The following is a 13,752-nucleotide window of genomic DNA, read 5'->3' as shown; positions in this document are numbered from 1 at the left end:
ATCAATAGCCAGAGGCTAAAGAGAAATCATATCACAAGGCTAGCTAGCTCAAATATATGGATATCCATTCACATCCTCTTCTACTGGCACACCTCAACACTTCTCCAGAGAAGGAATCAAAATTCGAAACTAATTACCCCCACTAGTCATGCTAGTGAGGTGTTCAAATATATGGTCATGACACTGTGGTTTCAAAACTTATCTTAACAATTTGCTAAACATTGTCATTTCAAATATACACAATAATTTTCAACAATTTAGATCAAACATCATAAGAATGCCATAATCCAATATTTCACATTATTCAAAACAATATGCAAAAGATGATTATAAAAGTATACATTGTGCACAAACCTCAAACGAGTCGTCCTTTAGCCTCGACTCGGTTCCTCGGGTTCCTTCCCGATATTCTTTTCAACTGAAACACATAATTTTACAATGTTTCAGTACTAGAACTTAAAATAAATTCAAAATAAACTTAGCTTCACATTTACCTAACTCTAACGTGTTAAATTCGACGTTCTCGAAATTTTGTGTTTCGGGTTACTATTCACTGTACTATTCAAGTCAAATTATTGACTTTCTAAGGCTTAATAGGTATGGGAACTCCAACTTCACCCACATACCACATTTTGGTCACCAAACTTGTTGGTTTTGGTCATTTGTTTAAAGCTTAGGTCATTTTGGCAAAATTGCCAATTTTCGGTTTTGGTTTTCCGAAGTTGCACTATTCCATTGGTCGATCTACTGTTGGAATTTGACAAAACTTCCTTCATAGAAAATGTTCCTTATTGTCTTAAGTGTATTCTCATTTTTGGATCACCTCAATCGGAGTTTTGTAGCTCAAGTTATGGCCAAAATAAGTTTACTGTTCACGTGCACTGTTCATACTGCAATTTAGGTGCTGGCAGGTTTTTTGTCCAATTTTGGTCAATTATTTGATCAAGTTAAGTTCATAATTTGGTCTCACTTTCTTCATATGAAATGTTGTACTATGTCTTAGGTTTCCATCGGTTCAAGAATCGCCTAAATCCGAGTTTTCTAGAGAGAGTTATAGCTATCCAAACTTTGCTGCTCAACTAAAAATCTGCAGAATTTCAGTACAGAAATTTTAACTTTGCTCAATGATTTGAATGAGTTAATGGCCTAATTTGGGTTGGTATTCTTCATGAAAGTTTTAGGTCTATATCATATCTAATTGCTGGTAAAATTTCAGGTCAATTTGACCTACCTAGCTCGAGTTATGACCAAATGAACAGTTACTGTTCATTTGGTCAGTTTAGTGCAGTGGCAGCCTGCTATCAACTCACTTTGGTCAATTGTTTCACCAAGTTTTGGTCAGTTTTTGGCAATGGTTCCTTAATGAAAATTGTGCTCTTTTATGTCTACTTTCATCTCCAATTGGTGGCATATCCATTAGGCTTGTAAAATTTGAGTTTTGGTCCTTCAAAGTAGGTTTGGTCATGCTGCCAGCAGATGACCATTGACCTACGAATTTAGCTAAATTTTCCACCATTCCCACACAATTCATTTGGTCATTATTGACCATTTTTCAGTCCACAATTGGTCAAAAATATCATTTATGCATTTCTCCAAATTTTTGGTTTACAAACCCTAATATTCAAACCCTAACTACACTAAAATGTTGCATTTACTCCCATTTATGCATTTCCAACTTACTACCATTCTCATGCAAGCTTACTAACACATTTAATTCATTCAAAATACATCAAACTCTCCCACATCCATGGCTGGCTGAAATTCTAGTTTGTCCTTCCCCCATATTTTTATTTCATTTCCTTAATCCTAAGTTCATTTCAACCATTAATCATGCATTTAAGTGAAGAAATAAGAAGTTTAACATACTAACCTTAACTTTAAATGCCAATTCTTCACTTTCTCTCTTCCTTTCCTCTTTCTTTCTTGTTCCTAGGTTGAGATTGCAAGGTCTAATGAAGTTTCTAGGGGAGTGATGTTGATTGGATGAAGAAATTCAAGCTTAAAGTAAGCTTAAATGAAGAACCATTCATGGAGGATTTTGGGGAAAATGGGATGGCAAAGAGAGAGGTGAAGAAGAAGAAAACCCTAAATTTTTTTCCTTTGTTTTCCTTTTACACGTTTTTTTTTTTTTTTTTTGCTTATGGAAGACCCCTAAATCCAAATTAATTAATTCAATTTATTAATTTAGTTATGACATCATGCATGATGTCATAACTTTTGACTTTTCCAACCTCTTTCCTTTTCTTTTATTTTTTTTTTCTATTAGTTCTTTAATTTAATTCTCGATTTGGAAATTTTCTTTTCTCCGATTTTATTTGACAATTAGGTCAGAGTCAGCTCAGAGGTCAATTGACCAAATTGCCCCTCGCCGATTCATCCTGGTTTGCAAATAATCCAATATTTCTTCCGGCTCCCTGACCTAATTATTTGACTGACTTAACAGTTTTTTTTCATGATTTTCTTTTCCATCGTGTTCATAAGGGTCCTAAGGACCGCAGCGTCACTTTTTACGGTTCGAAATTTGAGTTTAAAATGACTTCGCAGTCGTTCCCGAGGAGGTCACTCATCGTTGTGACTCTCGGCTCGTTTAACCTCTTATGTTCTGTTTTTCTTATTTGTAGTTAACTAATTAAACATTACTAATTATTTATGTTTATGGCTTCTCAAGTTGTCTTAGGTGTGACTCTAATCTCTTTATTTGTCCGGACCGACACCGGTCACCGGAACAGTGAAATATACCAGGCTATACAACGGGGGTGTTACAATTCTCCCCCCCTTAAATAAATTTCGTCTCGAAATTTTACCTGGTATCAATCTCTGAATAGCTGTGGGTGTTGTCTCCTCATGTCCTCCTCTCGTTCCTAAGTAGCTTCTTGGCCCGAATGATGGTTCCACAGCACTTTTACCAACGGTATCTGCTTATTCCGTAGCTGCTTCACCTCATAAGCCAGAATCTTTATGGGTTCTTCTTCATATGTGAGGTCTGGATTTACTTCAATTTCCTCTACTGGTAGTACATGAGATGGGTCTGATCGATACCTCCTCAACATAGACACATGGAAGACATTATGTATCTTCTCCAACTCTGGAGGTAGTGCCAACCGATATGCCAAAGGACCCACTCTCTCCAGAACCTCATATGGCCCAATGAAACGAGGACTTAGTTTCCCCTTTCTGCCGAATCTCATAATTCTCTTCCAAGGAGAAACTTTGAGGAAAACTTTCTCACCCACTGCATACTCAATATCCCTTCTCTTCAAATCAATGTAGGACTTCTGACGATCTGATGCAGCTTTAAGTCGATCTCTGATCACCCGGATTTTCTCTTCAGTCTGTTGAACAATTTCGGGTCCAATCATCTTTCTTTCACCCACGTCATCCCAACACAACGGGGTTCTACATTTTCTGCCATACAAAGCTTCATATGGAGGCATCCCAATGCTTGATTGGTAGCTGTTGTTGTAAGCAAACTCAATCAAAGGCAAGTGTGTATCCCAACTGCCCTCAAACTCAATCACACAAGCCCGTAGCATATCCTCCAAGATCTGAATTACCCTCTCAGTTGGCCATGCATGCGTGGGTGGAATGCATCATGAAGTTCAATCTAGTTCCTAGGGCTCTCAAGACTACCCGAGAATCTAGAAGTGAACCTAGGATCTGCATGCGATACGATGAATCTGGCACTCTATGCAATCTCACAATCTCATCGATGTATAACTTGGCCAATCTTTCTAAATTGTAGTCCATCGGTTGTGAGAAAATGAGCGATTTAGTCAATCACAACAATGACCCATCTTGCATCATGACTCTTCCGTGTCCTCGGAAGTCCCATCACAAAATCAATCGTTAGTCTCTCCCATTTCCACTCTGGGACTGGTAGTGGATGTAACAACCCAGCGGGTACTTGATGCTCTGCCTTCACTTGCTGACAAGTTAGGAATTTGGATACAAATTCCGCCACATCTCTCTTCATACCCATCCACCAGTAATGCTCCTTTAGCCCTCTATACATTTTTGTACAACCAGGGTGCATGGTAAAAGGAGACTCATGTGCTTCCTTTAAAATGATCCTCCTCAATTCAACATCATTAGGAACACACATTACGCCTGGTGTAGCAATAGACCATCATCTCGAGTGAGAATTCGGTTTCTTGCCTGTTGGACTTCCTCCATCAACTTCGATACTTCGATCATTACGGCGACCATTCTAATCTGATCAATCAACACTAGCTGTACATGCCATGCAACCGCTGTCTGCCCATCATCGTTAATCTCTAAGCTGGCATGCAATGATCTCAACTCATGTACCAAAGACAAAGGAGTAACGTAGACTTGCCATAGTCTTGCGACTTAAGGCATCACCACAACATTAGCCTTCCACTGGTGATAGTTTATCGCACAATCATAGTCTTTTATCAACTCTAACCATCTCCTCTGTCTCAAATTCAGCTCTTTACGGGTGCCCAAATACTTTAAACTCTTATGATCCGTGTAGATGTAGCACTTCTCCCCATACAAATAATGTCTCCGGATCTTAAGAGCAAACACAATGGTCAGAAGCTCCAAATCATGTGTCGGATAATTCCTCTCATGCGGTTTTAGTGGCGTGATGCATAGGCAATAACATTTCGATCTTGCATCAACACACAACCTAACCCATTGTGAGAAGCATCGCTATAAGCGTGTACTCTTTACGGAGTAGGTAAAGTTAGGACTGAGCTTCATCAAACATCTCTTCAATTCATCAAAACTCTGTGGCATTTATCCGTCCACTGAAATTTTACATCTTTTCTAAGCAGCTTGGTCAATTGAGATGCCAACATGGAAAATCCCTTCACAAATCTACGGTAGTATCCAGCTAAACCCAGAAAACTACGAATCTCTGTGACATTTCTGGGTGGCCTCCAATTAAGGCGACTTCAATCTTACTTGGATCTACCTTAATGCCCTCTTACGATACTACATGCCCCAAAAATATATTTCTTTCACCAAAATTCACACTTCGACAATTTGGCATATAGTCATTTCTCTCTCAAAGTCTGCAGTACAATCCATGGATGTCTATCATGCTCTTACGCATTCCTCGAATAGAACAATATATCATCTATTAATACCACAACAAACTGGTCGAGGTATGGTCTGAAAATAGTGTTCATCATATCCATAAAAGCAGCCGGAGCATTAGTTAACCCGAATGGCACGACCAAGAACTCATAATGGCCATAGCGGGTTCTGAAGGCAGTTTTAGAAATACTTTGCTCTTGTACTTTCAGTGAAAATAACTCGATCTCGTGTCAATTTTGGAGAACATACCGCACCCTCAACTGATCAAACTAGTCATCACTGGGGGGTAATTTATTTCTATTCTTTTTTGTCACCTTATTCAACTGCCGATAATCAATGCATAACCGGAGAGTGCCATCCTTCTTCTTTACAAACAATACTGGCGCTCCCCAAGGTGACACACTAGGGCGGATAAAGCCCTTGTCAAGCAACTCTTGCAACTGCACTTTCAACTCTTTCAGTGCAGTGCCATTCTATATGGCGTTATGGAGATTGGGTCCACACCAGGCATAACATCAATTTCAAACTGCACCTCTCTTTCTGGAGGTAATCCTGGCAATTCATCAGGAAATACATCCGGAAAGTCACATACCGTAGGCATGTCCCTTAGTGCTGGACTCCCCACCTGGGTGTCTATCACATGTGCCAAGTATGCTTCACACCCCTTTTTAATCATCCTTCTGGCTAGTGCAGCCGAAATGATGTTTGATGGCAGTAAATGCCTCTCCCCGTGTATTACCACATCATCGTACAAAGGGAGACCAAAAGTGACTGTCTTCAGTCTATAGTCAATCATAGCATGATGCCTGGCTAACCAATCCATGCCCAAGATAATATCATACTCTCTGAAGGGCATTTCAATCAAGTCTGACAGGAAAACATGTCCTTGGATCACCAAAGGATAGTCTCTATAGATTCTATTGACCCGGACCTCTTGTCCTAACGGACTAGTTACTAGCACTTTAAAACCCCTTTGCACACATGGAACAGCAAGTGAACAAACTATGCTAGCACTAACATATGAATGGGTTGAACCCGGATCAAACAATACAAATACTTCTTGATCAGAGATAGAGAATGTACCAGCTACCACATCAGAAGTCTCAGCCTCTTCTCGCTGTTTCATTGCGTAGATTCTGGTTGAAGCACTTCCTTGTCCTGACTGACCAATTGTGCCTTGACTGCCTGAAGCAGTGCCTCTACCTCTGCCTCTTCCTCTGCCATGGCCGATGTGAACCTGCGGGAGCGGGACTGCAATAGATCCCTCGGCAGTAGTAGGAGCTGGACCATATCTCGGAGCACTAGTACAGTCTCTTGCTAAATGACTCTTGCCTCCGGTGTTAAAACAGGCTCCAGTGGCCCAATAACACTCCCCCCTATGAATCTTGCCACAAGTCTCACAGGGGCGGGTAGATTGTGAACCTCGCAGCTGCGGCCGGACACAGGGGTTCTCTGTCCAAAAATCTGCCTCTACTAAATCTTCCACCCCGACCCTGGGTCCACTAAACTTCTTTCTCTTTCCAAAGGTAGCACCATAAATCTGTTAAACTGATTTTTCCCCCTTTTCTTTTTGTGTTTTCTCTTGTGAACCCTTCCTCACTGCCCCTTCTGATTCTATCCTTTCTAATTCCAAGGCTTGTGAGATCAATTCAGAAAATTTCTGATGTCTGAAACCCACAACTTGCATTCTCAGACTCTGTCTTAGCCCGGACTCAAACCTCTTGCATCTGTCTCTGGGGGTGGAGACTAAGCTTCTAGCATAGTGGCTTAGCCTTGAGAAATCTCTTTCATACTCTGCTACAGTTCGGTTCCCTTGTTTCAAACTCAAAAATTCTTGCAGTTTTTGATCAACATATGCATCCGATGTATTTTGCATGCGAACTCTCGATGAAGTCATCCCTGTGTCAAGATCGTGGTTCAAATTTGTGGGGGATGGTCTTCCACCAATCATACGCATCCCCTTGCAGTAGCGACACGGAATATTCCAACTTCAGCTCATCTTGACAGTACAGTTTCTTAAACACTCTGTCCATTCTTTCAAGCCATTGCTCTGCCTCTAAAGGGTCCACTGTACCCTTAAATTCTGCAGCCCCATACTTTAGCAATTTATCAAAGCGTATCTGGCCGAGGCAGTGGTTGTGCCACAGGTGGTTGGGGTGGAGCTTGAGCAGACATACCCCCAGCCATTTGTTGAAACATTGCCGCTATCTGCTGTGCGAACTGTGCAGGAATTTGCGGCATTTGTGGGGCTGGTGCTGCTGACCCACTGACATTCGGTAAAGCTGGGGCTTCCCCTTGTGCCTCAGCTTCAACAGACTGCTCAACTGAGCGATCCCCTTCTTCCATTTCAGGCTGAAGTTAGGGTATCTCCTGAACAAGTAACACAAGGAGATTTCCCTCCGTTAGTTCATATTCATGATGTAATGCACTGTATGTAACAAATATGGACATTGAGCAGTTGTACTTAACAAAGAAAAGACACAAATTCACAATTGAAAACATAATTCAAAAACTTGCTCTGATACCACTAAAACATGTCACACCTTACCCCTCTGTAAGGCATAACATGATCCCGTAGAATACCTAATGAACTACCGAACTTCACCTACCGATAACTCATTAAGTACCCTACAAGGGATTTTAAAACAATTTTCTTATCTTTGACAAGTGGTGAGCATTTCAAATAAGTATTTAAAACAAATAGTTGAAATTAAAACTAATTAATATTTTTGGCCATTTTAGTTTTCCGCAAATTTTATAAAAATTTTGACAGAGTTTCCTCTGTATTTTGAGAAAATCGTTCTTCGAATACCTGTAAAAAAACACTTCTAAAAGTTTTTCTCAACCACTACTTCAATTTCAAACTCAATCTCAAACAATTTCTCAAATTCACAAGTTCAATAATTTCTTCAAAATACTGTCCATCAATATCATTTATTCATATTCCATTCAAGATAAACAATTTATATATTCATCATACTAAAATTTACATTCAGGAAGTCCAAACTAAAATTTATTACAACTTTTATACAAACTTTGTACAAGCTGCTCAAGACCCATGTACATGTCCATACATTTATGTGCAATATATACATCAAAAGAAATATTCTGATTAGGGTATAAATTATACCCGAAGACTTCAAGCTGATGACTTCACACACCTCAGCAGCTCAGTCTGCTGCTCCTCTAATTTCTGTATCTGCGACAGCAATAAAAGCTATCGCTGAGTACTAAGACTCAGTGGTACACAATATACTAAAATAATCTTTATGCAAAACTTAAAGCACATTCATTCAAAAATTTGACTAAACATGAAAATTAAATACAATCATGCATTGTAAGATTTTACATGTAAACCAAGTTTATTTCAAAGTATCAAAACACATTTCATAAAACCCACAGTTAGATCACGCCATTCGAAACAAATAGAATCTCAATAGCCAGAGGCTAAAGAGAAATCACATGAATATCAATAGCCAGAGGCTAAAGAGAAATCATATCACAAGGCTAGCTAGCTCAAATATATGGATATCCATTCACATCCTCTTCTACTGGCACACCTCAACACTTCTCCAGAGAAGGAATCAAAATTCGAAACTAATTACCCCCACTAGTCGTGCTAGTGAGGTGTTCAAATATATGGTCATGACACTGTGGCTTCAAAACTTATCTTAACAATTTGCTAAACATTGTCATTTCAAATATACACAATAATTTTCAACAATTTAGATCAAACATCATAAGAATGCCATAATCCAATATTTCACATTATTCAAAACAATATGCAAAAGATGATTATAAAAGTATACATTGTGCACAAACCTCAAACGAGTCGTCCTTTAGCCTCGACTCGGTTCCTCGGGTTCCTTCCCGATATTCTTTTCAACTGAAACACACAATTTTACAATGTTTCAGTACTAGAACTTAAAATAAATTCAAAATAAACTTAGCTTCACATTTACCTAACTCTAACGTGTTAAATTCGACGTTCTCGAAATTTTGTGTTTCGGGTTACTATTCACTGCACTATTCAAGTCAAATTATTGACTTTCTAAGGCTTAATAGGTATGGGAACTCCAACTTCACCCACATACCACATTTTGGTCACCAAACTTGTTGGTTTTGGTCATTTGTTTAAAGCTTAGGTCATTTTGGCAAAATTGCCAATTTTCGGTTTTGGTTTTTCGAAGTTGCACTCTTCCATTGGTCGATCTACTGTTGGAATTTGACAAAACTTCCTTCATAGAAAATGTTCCTTATTGTCTTAAGTGTATTCTCATTTTTGGATCACCTCAATCGGAGTTTTGTAGCTCAAGTTATGGCCAAAATAATTTTACTGTTCACGTGCAATCGTTCATACTGCAATTTAGGTGCTGGCAGGTTTTGGTCCAAGTTTGGTCAATTATTTGATCAAGTTAAGTTCATAATTTGGTCTCACTTTCTTCATATGAAATGTTGTACTATGTCTTAGGTTTCCATCGGTTCAAGAATCGCCTAAATCCGAGTTTTCTAGAGAGAGTTATAGCTATCCAAACTTTGCTGCTCAACTAAAAATCTGCAGAATTTCAGTACAGAAATTTTAACTTTGCTCAATGATTTGAATGAGTTAATGGCCTAATTTGGGTTGGTGTTCTTCATGAAAGTTTTAGGTCTATATCATATCTAATTGCTGGTAAAATTTCAGGTCAATTTGACCTACCTAGCTCGAGTTATGACCAAATGAGCAGTTACTGTTCATTTGGTCAGTTTAGTGCAGTGGCAGCCTGCTATCAACTCACTTTGGTCAATTGTTTCACCAAGTTTGGTTCAGTTTTGGCAATGGTTCCTTAATGAAAATTGTGCTCTTTTATGTCTATTTTCATCTCCAATTGGTGGCATATCCATTAGGCTTGTAAAATTTGAGTTTTGGTCCTTCAAAGTAGGTTTGGTCATGCTGCCAGCAGCATGACCATTGACCTACGAATTTAGCTAAATTTTCCACCATTCCCACCCAATTCATTTGGTCATTATTGACCATTTTTCAGTCCACAATTGGTCAAAAATATCATTTATGCATTTCTCCAAATTTTTGGTTTACAAACCCTAATATTCAAACCCTAACTACACTAAAATGTTGCATTTACTCCCATTTATGCATTTCCAACTTACTACCATTCTCATGCAAGCTTACTAACACATTTAATTCATTCAAAATACATCAAACTCTCCCACATCCATGGCTGGCTGAAATTCTAGTTTGTCCTTCCCCCATATTTTTATTTCATTTCCTTAATCCTAAGTTCATTTCAACCATTAATCATGCATTTAAGTGAAGAAATAAGAAGTTTAACATACTAACCTTAACTTTAAATGCCAATTCTTCACTTTCTCTCTTCCTTTCCTCTTTCTTTCTTGTTCCTAGGTTGAGATTGCAAGGTCTAATGAAGTTTCTAGGGGAGTGATGTTGATTGGATGAAGAAATTCAAGCTTAAAGTAAGCTTAAATGAAGAACCATTCATGGAGGATTTTGGGGAAAATGGGATGGCAAAGAGAGAGGTGAAGAAGAAGAAAACCCTAAATTTTTTTTTCCTTTGTTTTCCTTTTACACGTTTTTTTTTTTTTTTGCTTATGGAAGACCCCTAAATCCAAATTAATTAATTCAATTTATTAATTTAGTTATGACATCATGCATGATGTCATAACTTTTGACTTTTCCAACCTCTTTCCTTTTCTCTTTTTTTTTTTTTTTTTCTATTAGTTCTTTAATTTAATTATCGATTATTAAATTTTCTTTTATATGATTTTATTAGAAAATTAGGTCAGGATTAAGCTCTCGGGGTCAATTGACCAAATTGCCCCTCGCCGTTCATCGGTTTGCAAATAATCCAATATTTCTTCCGGCTCCCTGACCTAATTATTTGACTGACTTAACAGTTCTTTTTCATGATTTTCTCTTTTCCACTGTGTTCATAAGGGTCCTAAGGACCGCAGCGTCACTTTTTACGGTTCGAAATTTGAGTTTAAAACGACTTCGCAGTCGTTCCCGATGAGGTCACTCATCGCTGTGACTCTCGGCTCGTTTAACCTCTTATGTTATGTTTTTCTTATTTGTAGTTAACTAATTAAACATTACTAATTATTTATGTTTATGGCTTCTCAAGTTGTCTTAGGTGTGACTCTAATCTCTTTATTTGTCCGGACCGACACCGGTCACCGGAACAGTGAAATATACCAGGCTATACAACGGGGGTGTTACACACTGCCTTGCTCTGATTGATTCACTGTGCCTTAGCTGCCTACTGGGTTACCTCTACCCCTGCCTCTACCTCTGCTGGGTGGTTGTGAATCTCTGGTGAAAGGGCTCTGAACTGACCCTTCTGCAGTAGTAGGAGGTGGTCCAACTCTGCGAGTACTGGTGCAGTCTTTGGCAAAGTGTCCTGTGCCTCCACAGTTATAACAGGCTCCAATAGCCTTGTAGCATACCTCACCATGATTTCTTCCACAAGTTTCACATTGGCGGGGAGGGTAGAAACTTCTGGTACTCTGCTGACCAGATAGAGGAGCTTTCTGTCCTGAATATCTTCCCCTACCAGACTTTTTACCATCTTTGCTATGTCCCCCATGGTTCTTTCTCTTCCTAGTAGGACCACTAGAACTCTGTTCTACTGACTTTCCCTCTTTTTCTGTCTTCTCTGATTCAGATTCAATTCTTTCTAACTCTAGTGATTGAGAAATGAGTTCAGAGAAGTTAGTATGTTTGAATCCGACCACTTGTAATCTAATACTGGGCTTCAAGCCAGTTTCAAACCTCTTACATCTCTCCCTACTGATAGAAAGTAGACTTACTGCATAATGGCTCAGGGGGGAAAATTCCCTTTCATATTTAGCCACCGATCTACTCCTCTGTTTCAGACTTTGGAACTCTTGCAGCTTCTGTTCCACATAAGCATCAGGGACATATTTTTCTCTGAATTCCCTGAGAAAGTCATTCCATGTTAGCACTGAAGGTTCTACCAGAATGTGGGGAATGGTTTTCCACCAGTCATATGCATCCCCCTATAGCAGAGATACTGAATATTCAAACCTGAGCTCCTCTATACAATGTAGCTTCTTGAATACCCTATCCATTCTCTCTAACCACTGTTCTACCTCTAAAGGATCTATTGTCCCCTTGAACTCAGTAGCCCCATATTTCATCAATTTGTCATATTGCCTAGCAGAAGACTGTGGTTGTACCACTAGTGTCTGTAGTGGGACTTGAGTAGGCATGTTACCAGCCATTTGTTAGAACATTGTAGCCATTTGCTGAGCAAACTGAGTAGAAAACTGCGGTACTGAGGTGGCTGATGCGGCTGATCCAATGATATTGTGTAGGGCTGGGGCATCTCCTTGTACCTCAGCCTCTATAGATTGATCGACTGAACGATCACCCTCTTCCATAGTCAATGCGAGGATCTTAGACCTCCTGAATAGATAACACAAGGAGATTTTCTCCCGTTAGTGCAAATTTATAATGTAACGTACTGTATGTATCAAACAATGACATTGAGCAGTTGTAATATGAAGAAAGAATATTCAAATTACAGGTAAAAACAAAATTTAAAAAACTAGCTCTGACACCACTAAAACCTGTCACACCCTACCCCTCTGTAAGGCATAACATGATCCCGTAGTATACCTAATGAATTACCAACTTCGTCTACTAATAACCCATTAAATACACTACAAGGGATTTTAAAACTTTTCTTCTTTTTACAGTGGTGAGCACTATTTACAGGTGTTACATTTTTGTGAACTGAAATGAAACAGCTAACACATTTGAATTATTAGTAATTTTTGTAAAAATTTTAGCGGAGTGCCATCTGTATTTTGAATAAAACAGTTTTTCAAAAACCTGTAAAAAGCACTTCAAATATATTTCTCAATCTCAAACTCCAATATTTAATCAACACAGCATGTTTATCAACATTTGTCAACTCAAATCCACAATAATTTTTTAATATTTTCAAAGGCTGAGATAAAAGAAATATATCACAATATTTACAAACCAAAATAATTTACAATTTATTTTACAACTTCAATGTACAATTTTAATTTACAACTGCTCAAAATCCAAGAACACTATATACATACAGTGAACATACATTACAATACAAAATGCAAAATATGGTATACTCAATATACTTAATGATCTCTCAGTGCAGTACTAGCAGCTTAGTCTGCTGCCTTGTCAGTCTGTCTACCTGCGACAGCAATGAAAAGCTATCGCTGAGCCAATGTCTCAGTGGTGCACAACATTAAGCAAATACAACTTTAAATCACAAATCATAAGTCATATAAATAGTGGATACTTAAAACCATAGTTAAATTCAAAGACAATGAATGTCATAAAAAATTTAAACTCCATTTCACAATATCACAATAAATCTCAATAAATCAAAACATAGTTAAATTCAAAAGACAGTGAATGTCAATAAGAATTTAAACTCCACTTCACAATTTTAAATCACAAATCATAAGTCATATAAATAGTGGATACTTAAAACCATAGTTAAATTCAAAGACAATGAATGTCATAAAGAATTTAAACTCCATTTCACAATATCACAATAAATCTCAATAAGTCAAAACATAGTTAAATTCAAAAGACAGTGAATGTCAATAAGAATTTAAACTCCACTTCACAATATCACAATGAATATCAATTCA

The 13,752-nt window shown here is 38.2% G+C and overlaps 1 long non-coding RNA gene across 1 annotated transcript; it reads right to left on the bottom strand.

Annotated features, from left to right (window-relative positions):
* Nucleotides 1–7,217: 7,217 nt before the first annotated feature.
* On the bottom strand, nucleotides 7,218–8,967 carry LOC131183417 (uncharacterized). The gene is made up of 3 exons (XR_009151504.1): nucleotides 8,887–8,967; nucleotides 8,195–8,263; nucleotides 7,218–7,434 (listed from the first exon to the last, which is right to left on the bottom strand). It is a non-coding gene; the product is annotated as an uncharacterized LOC131183417 (long non-coding RNA).
* Between the last annotated feature and the right edge of the window lie 4,785 nt (nucleotides 8,968–13,752).

This window comes from Hevea brasiliensis, chromosome 9 (genome assembly GCF_030052815.1).
Source record: "Hevea brasiliensis isolate MT/VB/25A 57/8 chromosome 9, ASM3005281v1, whole genome shotgun sequence".
Classification (NCBI taxonomy): domain Eukaryota; kingdom Viridiplantae; phylum Streptophyta; class Magnoliopsida; order Malpighiales; family Euphorbiaceae; genus Hevea; species Hevea brasiliensis.
This window is presented reverse-complemented; position numbering and strand designations above follow the sequence as displayed.